Source organism: Oncorhynchus mykiss, chromosome 5 (genome assembly GCF_057628025.1).
Source record: "Oncorhynchus mykiss isolate SJ-2025 chromosome 5, ASM5762802v1, whole genome shotgun sequence".
In the NCBI taxonomy this organism is placed as follows: Eukaryota; Metazoa; Chordata; class Actinopteri; order Salmoniformes; family Salmonidae; genus Oncorhynchus; species Oncorhynchus mykiss.
In genome coordinates this window covers 47,919,508-47,931,630 of record NC_143026.1, presented here as the reverse complement: position 1 = coordinate 47,931,630, position 12,123 = coordinate 47,919,508, and the positions used below count along the sequence as shown (strand labels likewise).

At 40.4% G+C, this 12,123-nt stretch overlaps 1 protein-coding gene and 1 long non-coding RNA gene across 5 annotated transcripts in view; one reads left to right on the top strand and one right to left on the bottom strand.

The window, feature by feature from the left end:
• LOC110523973 (CBP80/20-dependent translation initiation factor) overlaps positions 1 to 12,123 on the top strand; it is a 130,754-nt gene that overhangs the window by 56,389 nt on the left and 62,242 nt on the right. The gene's annotated exons all lie outside the window — the stretch shown is intronic.
• Positions 1 to 12,123, bottom strand: part of LOC149983304 (uncharacterized) — a 119,775-nt gene that overhangs the window by 85,183 nt on the left and 22,469 nt on the right. The window lies entirely within an intron of this gene.

The following is a 12,123-nucleotide window of genomic DNA, read 5'->3' as shown; positions in this document are numbered from 1 at the left end:
AGACATTGTCTGTAGTGTTTTTGGCCTTTTCAGCCAGTGTTGTCCCAGCCATATCTGCGGCAGTAGGAATAATTAAGTCCTCCAGAATAGTATGGGGCTTACCTGTCCTAGCCATTCAGTAGCTCACCATATAAGATGCTTCTAGCCCCTTCTTATTAATGGTATCTGTTGCGTTTATACATGTCTTACTACTTGAAAGTCATCTTAATTCTCACTCAAACTCCCGTGGCTTATTTTTCAAATTGGCATGTTTTGTTTCTAAATGTCTGCGGAGATTGAAGTTTTCATAGAGTTGTGAGATATTACTTTTGCACATACACTACCGTTCAAAAGTTTGGTGTCACTTAGAAATGTCCTTGTTTTTGAAACACGTCCCGGATTCGCCTCTTCACTGTTGACATTGAGACTGGTGTTTTGCGGGTACTATTTAATGAAGCTGCCAGTTGAGGACTTGTGAAGCTTCTGTTTCTCAAACATGGCACTCTAATGTACTTGTCCTCATGCTCAGTTGTGCACCGGGGTCTCCCGCACCTCTTTCTATTCTGGTTAGTGCCAGTTTGCACTGTTCTGTGATGGGAGTAGTACACAGCCTATGAGATCTTCAGTTTCTTGGCAATTTATCGCATGGAATAGCCTTCATTTCTCAGAACAAGAATAAACAGGTTTCAGAAGAAACTCCTTTGTTTTCTGGCCATTTTGAGCCTGTAATCGAACCCACAAATGCTGATGCTCCAGATACTCAACTAGTCTAAAGGCGGACAGTTTTATTGCTTCTTTAATCAACAGTTTTTAGCTGTGCTAACATTATTGCAAAAGGGTTTTCTAATGACCAATTAGCCTTTTAAAATGATAAATCTTTGATTAGCTAACACAACGTGCCATTGGAACACAGGAGTGATGGTTGCTGATAATGGGCCTCTGTACGCCTATATAGATATTCCATAAAAAAATCTGCTGTTTCCAGCTATAATAGTCATTTACCACATTACCAATGTCAACACTGTATTTATGATAAGATTTTGTTATTTTGATGGACAAAAAATGAGCTTTTCTTTCAAAAACTGTGACCCCAAACTTTTGAACGGTTGTGTATAACACACTGTGGCTGAAGGCACAACTCCCAATATTAGTGAATGACAAATCAATGTAGTTCTCATCATATTTGCGCCTCTTTGATGGTCCAACGTCGCTGTCTGTTCGGTGCTTTCCCGGGTTAGGGGGCAGTAGCGCTTCGGCTGCATCAAAAACAGTGTCTGTGCTTGCTGGTCTAACAACAAATGTAGAATTACGGATGTTAGCATTGGATGTGCTCATGGAAGCAGAACAACTTTTGTCGTCGACAGGTGCAGGTGTAGTACTGCTGGTAGTAGAAGTATTACTAGTCTCTATGGACATGGGCCTTACTTTTTTTTAACCATTTATCAATTTTCGAGCAAATGGAATGCGCAGCAGCTACGTTTGGCTCCATACGGACTGTTAGTGGATTTCTCGCGAGAGAGTAACGGTTAATGTGATTGGATGTTAATTTTTGGACGAGGCTACCTTTATTTGACATTAGTGTTCAGCGAAAAAACAACATAGATGGTTTAATTTTGTTTTTGGCAGTAAAACGAGGCTACTCGGGCGCGGGGAAAAAAAAATGTGAAGAAATATTATATATATATATTTTTTAAATGTGAATCACTTTTATTTGGCGTACCCCCCGACGGCATTGCACTTCCTTGGGAATACCAGCTTTAGATACAGTTGATGTTGGAAGTTAACATAAACTATAGTTTTGGCAAGTCTGTTAGGACATTACTGTTTGCATGACAAGCCATTTTACCAACTACTGTTTACGGACAGATAATTGTTTAATTTTTAATGGTGCACTTCACAAAATAGGTGGCATCATGAGGTAGACATCAGTCAGGAAGTTGAAGCTTGTTCGCAAATGGGTCTTCCAAATGGACAATGACTCCAAGCATACTTCCAAAGTTGTGGCAAAATTGCTTAAGGACAACAAAGTCAAGATATTTGAGTGGCCATCACAAAGCCCTGACCTCAATCCTATAGAAAATTTGTGGGCAGAATTGAAAAGGCGTGTGTGAGCAAGGAGGCTTATAAACCTGACTCAGTTACACCAGCTCTGTCAGGAGGAATGGGCCAAAATTCACCCAATTTATTGTGGGAAGCTTGTGGAAGGTACCCGAAATGTTTGCCCAAGTTAAACAATTTAAAGGCAATGCTACCAAATACTAATCGAGTGTATGTTCACTTCTGACCCACTGGGAATGTAAAGAAAGAAATAAAAGCTGAAATAAATCATTCTCTCTAGTATTATTCTGACATTTCACGTTCTTAAAATAAAGCTAGGGGATTTTTACTAGGATTAAATGTCAGGAATTGTGAAAAACTGAGTTTAAATGTATTTTGCTAAGGTGTCCGACTTCAACTTAAGATCAATTTTCCAGTAGGATGTACTACCCAGCTTATTGTTCTTTTTTCTGATAGTGGATATAACGTTGATCATCTGACGTTTTTAAAGGTACAAATTCAACATATTTTATACAAGGTTTGTCTATGTTGAAATTTGCTTACCAATGATAACATAACTTGTGGTTGAAATTTCAACCTCAAAACAAAAGTTACTTTTCAAGTCCAATGTATTTTCCAGAGATTCCACATCACAATACTTTACAAATTACATTAAAACAATGTTGATTACACCAGTTTGTGCCCAATGGGAAAGAGCTATGCTCTGTTTTTTCTGCACGGCTGTGCATGTGTGAGCGCACGCGCCTGCACTGCTGGCACGGAGGACACTGCGGTCTTGTTTGTCAGAGTTTTCTCGCTTAAGGACAAATCTTTCCCCTGGCAGGAACACCTTGCTGCAGAAACACATGAGGCAATACTCCAGCTAGAGTTACACACACACACACTATCTCCTGTATAAATACTGTATAGGTGATCACAGCCAATACTGGAAACATAAATCATTACTAATCTGGGAATATACCAGCCAGAGAAATGGCCATAATTGGCCATTAAACCAATAGATCAGTGTTTATATCAGTAGTCGAACTCCCCAGCAGCATCTTTGTATTTGTCCCAAATGTCTCCCTATTTGATGCACTACCATAGAGCTCTGGTATAGGGAATAGGGTAGCGTTTGTCACATGCGCCAAATTCAATGGGTGTAGACCTTACAGTGAAATGCTTACTTAACCAAAAATACACCAAAAACAATATGAATAAGAAATGAAATGAACAAATAATTAAAGAGCAGCAGTAAAAAAAATAAAAAATAAAGTATTTATTTTTTATTTCACCTTTATTTAACCAGGTAGGCAAGTTTAGAACAAGTTCTCATTTACAATTGCGACCTGGCCAAGATGAAGCAAAGCAGTTTGACACATACAACAACACATAGTTACACATGGAGTAAAACAAACATACAGTCAATAATACAGTAGAAAATAAGTCTATATATGATGTGAGCAAATGAGGTGAGATAAGGCAGGTAAAGGCAAAAAAAAGGCCATGGTGGTGAAGTAAATAAAATATAGCAAGTAAAACACTGGAATGGGAGATTTGCAGTGGAAGAATGTGCAAAGTATAAATAAAAATAATGGGCTGCAAAGGAGCAAAATAAATAAATAAATACAGTAGGGGAAGAGGTAGTTTGGGCTAAATTATAGATGGGCTATGTACAGGTGCAGTAATATGTGAGCTGCTCTGACAGCTGGTGCTTAAAGCTCATGAGGGCGATAAGTGTTTCCAGTTTCAGAGATTTTTGTAGTTCGTTCCAGTCATTGGCAGCATAAATAACGATAGTGAGGCTATATACAGGGGGTAATAACGATAACGATAGCGAAATAATGATAGCGAGGCTATATACAGGGGGTACCGGTACAGAGTCAATGGTTAGTCGAGGTAATTGAGGTAATATGTACAGTGCCTTGCGAAAGTATTCGGCCCCCTTGAACTTTGCGACCTTTTGCCACATTTCAGGCTTCAAACATAAAGATATAAAACTGTATTTTTTTGTAAAGAATCAACAACAAGTGGGACACAATCATGAAGTGGAACGACATTTATTGGATATTTCAAACTTTTTTAACAAATCAAAAACTGAAAAATTGGGCGTGCAAAATTATTCAGCCCCCTTAAGTTAATACTTTGTAGCGCCACCTTTTGCTGCGATTACAGCTGTAAGTCGCTTGGGGTATGTCTCTATCAGTTTTGCACATCGAGAGACTGAAATATTTTCCCATTCCTCCTTGCAAAACAGCTCGAGCTCAGTGAGGTTGGATGGAGAGCATTTGTGAACACAGCACACACAGCACACAGTAAACACACAGACATGCATCTGCATATGCATCTGTACTGAACAAAAATATAAACGCAACATGCAAAAGGCAACCATTTTCAATGATTTTACTGAGTAAACAGTTCATATAAAGAAAATCAACCAATTTTGAAATGAATGAATTAAGCCCTAATCTATGGATTTCACATGACTGGGCAGGGGTGCAGCCATTGGTGGGCCTGGGAGTGCATAGGCCCACCCACTGGGGAGCCAGGACCTTCTCCCAACAACAGGGCTCTATTACAGACCGATTTCAGAGTTGGTCTCAGACGATCCCGCCAGTTTGACGTACTTCCAAATTCTCTAAAACAATTTTGGAGGTGACTTATGGTAGAGAAATTAACATTAAATTCTCTGGCAACGGCTATGTTAGAAATTCCTGCATTCAGCATGCCAATTGCACGCTCCCTCAAAACTTGAGACATCTGTTGCATTGTGTTGTGACAAAACGGCACATTTTGGAGTGGCCTTTTATTGCCTCCAGCACAAGGTGCACCTTTGTAATGATCATGCTGTTTAATCCGCTTCTTGATATGCCACACCTGTCAGGTGTATGGATTATCTTAGCAAAAGAGAAATGCTCACTAACGGATGTGAACAAGTTTGTGCACAACATTTGAGAAAAATAAGCTTTTTGTGCATATGGAACATTTCTGTTATCTTTTATTTCAATTCATGAAACATGGAAACGATACTTTACATGTTGTGTTTATATTTTTGTTCAGAATAGATATATAGATGTAATTTGTTCCTGATTTGTTGCAAGAACGAAACAACTCATGCATACATGAACATACTACTGTATATTTCAAATTGAATTGAGTCACAGGACATTAACATGGAAACATGCAACCTCACACACACCCTGTTCTTAACAATGTCTCTGCTGAAAAGCTTTATTTGCTTGCTTGTTGTCAGTGGAAGGAAGCTGCCGTGGATTGCAGAGAGGGGGGGCTACTAAGGCTGCTACCGCTGCTGTCTGAAAGGAGGGAGAAACACACACGTTTTGAATTTAGCCAACACGGCAACTGGGTAGAAATTAGACCTGATTTACAGGAATGCACTTCTTACTGCCTCGATTCAGGGAGCATGTTTAATCTTTCCCACTGGAACGTTTCAGAATGGTTCAGAGAGTCAATACTCCTGAGGGCTTCTGCCTAACCTCTCACTGACTACAGGGAAGACCTTTCTATATGGACTGATTACTTGGGATGGGTTAGCTGGAAGGGGATATTCTCTTGACAATCGAAGAGTCATATAGTAGATTGAGAAAAACAGCAAGGCTGGCTTTGGAGTGTAGCCATTTTATGTTGAATTAGCAATTCGCCAAGCAAGCACACTTCTTATAACCCCCGCCCTGCCTTTGCCCAAGACACTAACCAAGTCTTTGGTGCTATCAAGAGAGCCACCACAGCAGTCAATCTGCCAGCTGTAAACGCATATCCACACACCAAAGCCACTATCAGCCACTTGCTTACTTTGTAGAGTGGGGAAACACTACTGTGTTACTATGTAGTTTTATGGGTTTAAGATGAAGGAATCACACTTTTGACATCCTCTACTTCTAAATGTGTTGAACAGAGAATCTGTTCTGTGATTGGTTGATGGTTGGGCATTTCTCTGTGTGTGTGTGTGTGTGTGTGTTGCATGTGTGTGTTGCATGTGTGCGCTCCAGTTGTCAATGAGTAGAGCTGGCTACCACATGCCAGTCTGTCTGTCTCGCCACCTGGTTTGAATCTTCTGCCTTTCCTCAACTACCAACCAACCGGAATAACCTGAAATGTTTTCTATATAGACACAGATGAGGGCAGATTCACACGCACACATAGATAAATAAACATGCTTGCTGTATTCTGTCTGGAGCCTATGGTCTTTCTATAAACTAGTGTACCAGTGAGGATTTCCTACGCTGGACAACTGGTTACGGCTGTTGAAAAGTAATTGATAAATATCTGCAAATGTTTTTTCACGTCATTACATTAAGATAGCTACAGTACCAGTCAAAAGTTTGGACACTCCTAATCGTACAAGGGTTTTTCTTTATTTTTACTATTTTCTATATTGTAGAATAATAGTGAAGACACCAAAACTATGAAATAACACATATGGAATCCTTTAGTAACCTAAAAAAGTGTTAAACAAATCTAAACATTTTATATTTGAGATTCTTCAAATTAGCCAACCTTTGCCTTTGACAGCTTTGCACACTCTTGGCATTCTCTCAACCAGCTTCATATTATCATTGGGTTTACTTGATAGCTACCTACACAAATAGCTAGCTAGAACAAAGTGTTAATAAGATATTCATTTAAAAGGATTAAAAGCAATACAAATAAGTTATCCAGTAGGAATGCATTTCAATTAATAGGTGTGCCTTGTTAAAAGTTCATTTGTGGAATTTCTTTCACTCTTAATGTGTTTGAGCCAATCAGTTGTGCTGTGACAAGGTAGGGGTGGTATACAGAAGATAGCCCTATTTGGTAAAAGACCAAGTCCATTTTTTGGCAAGAACAGCTCAAATAAGCAAAGAGAAACAACGGACATCATTACTTTGCAGTCCAACTCATCCCAAACCATCTCAATTGGGTTGAGGTCGGGTGATTGTGGAGGCCAGGTCATCTGATGCAGCAATCCATCACTCTCCTTGGTCAAATAGCCCGTACACAGCCTGGAGGTGTGTTTGGTCATTGTCCTGTTTAAAAACAAATGATCCCACTAGTCCCACTAAGCGCAAACCAGATGGGATGGCGTATCACAGAATTTTGTGGTTACAATGCTGGTTAATTGTGCCTCGAAATCTAAATAAATCACTGACAGTGTCACCAGGAAAGCACCCCAACACCATCACACTACCTCCTCCATGCTTCACTGTGGGAACCACACATGCGGAGATCATCAGTTCACCTACTCTGCGTCTCACAAAGACACGGCGGTTGGAACCAAAAATCTCAAATTTGGACTCATCAGACCAAAGAACAGATTTCCACCAGTCTAATGTCCATTGCTCAAGTTTCTTGTCCCAAGCTAGTCTCTTCTTATTGGTGTCCATTTGTAGTGGTTTCTTTGCAGCAATTTGACCATGAAGGCCTGATTCACGCAGTCTCCTCTGAGCAGTTGATGTTGACATGTCTGTTACTTGATCTCCGAAGCGTTTATTTGGGCTGGAATCTGAGGTGCGGTTAACTCTAATGAACTTATCCTCAGCAGCAGAGGTAACTGGGTCTTCCTTTCCTGTGGCGGTCCTCATGAGAGCCAGTTTCATCATAGCGCATGATGGTATTTGCGACTGCACTTGTAATGTTCCGTATTGACTGACCTTCATGTCTTAAAGTAATTGTGGACTGTTGTTTCTCTTTGCTTATTTGACCTGTTCTTGCCGTAATATGGACTTAGTCTTATATCAAATAGGGCTATAATTTTGTATACCACCCCTACCTTGTCACAACACAACTGATTGGCTCAAATGCATTAAGAAGGAAATAAATTCCACAAATTAACTTTTAACAAGGCACACCTGTTAATTGAAATGCATTCCAGGTGACTACCTCATGAAGCTGGTTGAGCTGTCGTCAAGGCAAAGGGTGGCTACTTTGAATTATCTAAAATATATTTGGATTTGTTTAACACTTTTTTCTTTTTTTTGGTTGCTACACGATTCCATATGTTATTTCATAGTTTTGATGTCTTCGCTATTATTGTACAATGTAAAAAAAATATATATATTTTTTTTTACAATTAAATGTTTTAAATACAGTAGTCCCTTGAAGTCCTTGAATTTGACATGTTAATGTCTGTATGAACCCTGCTTAAATGCTGTATAGTTGTACGCCTATGTTTTATAGATATTTACACTGAGTAAACAAACATTAAGAGCACCTTCCTAATATTGAGTTGCACCCCGTTGGAGCATGGACTCTACAAGGTGTCAATCATTTTTTTTTTAAAGTTTAAATGTAACCTTTATTTAACTAGGCAAGTCAGTTAAGAACAAATTCTTATTTACAATGACGGCCTCCCCCGGCCAAACCCTAACCTGGATGACGCTGGGTCAATTGTGCACCGGCCTATGGGACTCCCAATCAATCGGTTGCGATACAGCCTGGAACCAAACCAGGGTATGTAGTGACGCCTCTAGCACTGAGATGCAGTGCCTTGGACTGCTGCACCACTCAGGAGCACTTAAATATTGTGTTTTGCCTATTCACCCTCTGAATGGCGCACACACACAATCCATGTCTCAATTGTCTCAAGTTTTAGGTGTCCCCTACCCTTCATATACACTGATTTGAAGTGGATTTAACAAGTGACTTCAATAAGGGAGCATAGCTATCACATGGGTAGTCTGTCATGAAAAGAGCAGGTGTTTTTAATGTGTTTTACACTCAGTATACAGTGCCTTGCGAAAGTATTCGGCCCCCTTGAACTTTGCGACCTTTTGCCACATTTCAGGCTTCAAACATAAAGATATAAAACTGTATTTTTTTTGTGAAGAATCAACAACAAGTGGGACACAATCATGAAGTGGAACGACATTTATTGGCTATTTCAAACTTTTTTAACAAATCAAAAACTGAAAAATTGGGCGTGCAAAATTATTCAGCCCCTTTACTTTCAGTGCAGCAAACTCTCTCCATAAGTTCAGTGAGGATCTCTGAACGATCCAATGTTGACCTAAATGACTAATGATGATAAATACAATCCACCTGTGTGTAATCAAGTCTCCGTATAAATGCACCTGCACTGTGATAGTCTCAGAGGTCCGTTAAAAGCGCAGAGAGCATCATGAAGAACAAGGAACACACCAGGCAGGTCCGAGGTACTGTTGTGAAGAAGTTTAAAGCCGGATTTGGATACAAAAAGATTTCCCAAGCTTTAAACATCCCAAGGAGCACTGTGCAAGCGATAATATTGAAATGGAAGGAGTATCAGACCACTGCAAATCTACCAAGACCTGGCCGTCCCTCTAAACTTTCAGCTCATACAAGGAGAAGACTGATCAGAGATGCAGCCAAGAGGCCCATGATCACTCTGGATGAACTGCAGAGATCTACAGATGAGGTGGGAGACTGTCCATAGGACAACAATCAGTCGTATATTGCACAAATCTGGCCTTTATGGAAGAGTGGCAAGAAGAAAGCCATTTCTTAAAGATATCCATAAAAAGTGTTGTTTAAAGTTTGCCACAAGCCACCTGGGAGACACACCAAACATGTGGAAGAAGGTGCTCTGGTCAGATGAAACCAAAATTTGACTTTTTGGCAGCAATGCAAAACGTTATGTTTGGCGTAAAAGCAACACAGCTGAACACACCATCCCCACTGTCAAACATGGTGGTGGCAGCATCATGGTTTGGGCCTGCTTTTCTTCAGCAGGGACAGGGAAGATGGTTAAAATTGATGGGAAGATGGATGGAGCCAAATACAGGACCATTCTGGAAGAAAACCTGATGGAGTCTGCAAAAGACCTGAGACTGGGATGGAGATTTGTCTTCCAACAAGACAATGATCCAAAACATAAAGCAAAATCTACAATGGAATGGTTCAAAAATAAACATATCCAGGTGTTAGAATGGCCAAGTCAAAGTCCAGACCTGAATCCAATCGAGAATCTGTGGAAAGAACTGAAAACTGCTATTCACAAATGCTCTCCATCCAACCTCACTGAGCTCGAGCTGTTTTGCAAGGAGGAATGGGAAAAAATGTCAGTCTCTCGATGTGCAAAACTGATAGAGACATACCCCAAGCGACTTACAGCTGTAATCGCAGCAAAAGGTGGCGCTACAAAGTATTAACTTAAGGGGGCTGAATAATTTTGCACGCCCAATTTTTCAGTTTTGTTAAAAAAGTTTGAAATATCCAATAAATGTCGTTCCACTTCATGATTCTGTCCCACTTGTTGTTGATTCTTCACAAAAAAATACAGTTTTATATCTTTATGTTTGAAGCCTGAAATGTGGCAAAAGGTCACAAAGTTCAAGGGGGCCGAATACTTTTGCAAGGCACTGTACATTCTTTGAAGTACACATGTGGAACTGCATAAAAATTATTATTATTTTGTTTCAAACCATTTTGAAATGTTGATCCTAATGTCACACATTGGCCCCAGTTATTTATAGAAAGACGCCTATACACCCTGGGTCGTAGTACTGAACCAGGAATAGGTAAGACTTCTGTGCTGCTACTGCTAATTCAATCTAGTGACTCCTCACAACACTTGATAAAAAATCTGTCTGGAACGTAATGAAATATTTGAACCTTGAAGTGCTTATATTGAGTGTAGACTGTAGCAGCAGCAGGTAGCAATTTGATTAGCTATTTAGCAGTCTTGTTTAGAAATCTTATGGCTTGGGGGTAGAAGCTGTTCAGGATCCTGTTGGTTCCAGACTTAATGCACGGGTACTGTTTGCCATGCTCTAGCATAGAGAACATTCTATGGCTTGGGTGGCTGGATGCTGACAATTTGTTGTGCCTTCCTCTGACACCGCCTGGTATAGATGTTCTGGATGGCAGGGACCTCGGCCCCAGTGGGCCATACACCACCCTTTGTGGAATGGGTAAGACAAAAGATTTAAGTGCCTTTGAACAGGGTATGGTAGTAGGTGCCAGGCGCACCGGTTTGAGTGTGTCAAGAGCTGCAACTGCTGGGTTTTTCACTCTTGACAGTTTCCCTTGTGAATCAAGAGTGGTCCACCACCCAAAGGCCATCCAGCCTTGACACAACTGTGGGGAAGCATAGGCAGTCAACATGGGCCAGCATCCCTGTGGAACGCTTTCGACAGCTTGTAGTCCATGCCCCGACAAATTCAGGCTGTTCAGGGGGGAAAGGGGGTGCAAACTCAATATTAGGACGGTGTTCCTAATGTTTGTAAACTGTTTTGTAAACTCAGTGTAGTTAAACAATAGGACTAAATCAAACATTAAATGCACTTTAAATAAAATTTGATTTAATTTAATACTATTCTTTAAATATGACTGACCGGTTTGATGTAGCAAATTTTTACATTGGATAAAAGTAGAGACTCGTACACAACCGTTGAGGAACTGACAAGTCAGTGTCAGGTAAAGTGGTGCCTAGGGTTGCACGTTTTGGGGAATATTCAGAGGTGGAAACTTTCCGTGGGAATTAACGGGAATATATTGGAATTAAGGGGAATGTATGGGAATTAATGGAAATATATGCAAATTAATATTAATACGATTTAATTGTAGATGTTTTTTGCATTGGCTATATTTACCATATCATATAGAGATTATTATGGCATTGTCTCCCTCAATCCGTGCAATGGCTACTGCTATAGGTTTCAGGAGTTTCAGGCTGCTTACCACTCTCTCCCAAAATACATCATCCAGGAGGATACTCTTGATGGAGCTGTCCATATCGGCAGACTGTGAAATGGTCATTTGTTGGAGAGACTTCCCTTCCAGGAGACTGTCAAACATGATGACAACACCACCCCAATGGGTGTTGCTGGGCAGCTTCAATGTAGTGCTCTTATTCTTCTCACGTTCCTTGGTGAGGTAGATTGCTGCTGTAATTTGATGACCCTTCACATACCTAACCATTTCCTTGGCTCTCTTGTAGAGTGTATCCATTGTTTTCTGTGCTATGATGTCCTTGAGGAGCATGCATGAGCAGCACAGCCAATGGGTGTGATCTCCATTGTCTGTCACCAGTGCAAATACCTTCTGTGGTCCAAGGTAATTGATGACTGCCTTCAGCTCATCTGTAATGTAGAGATCGGTGTGCCTGTTGTCCCTTGTGTCTGCTGTTGT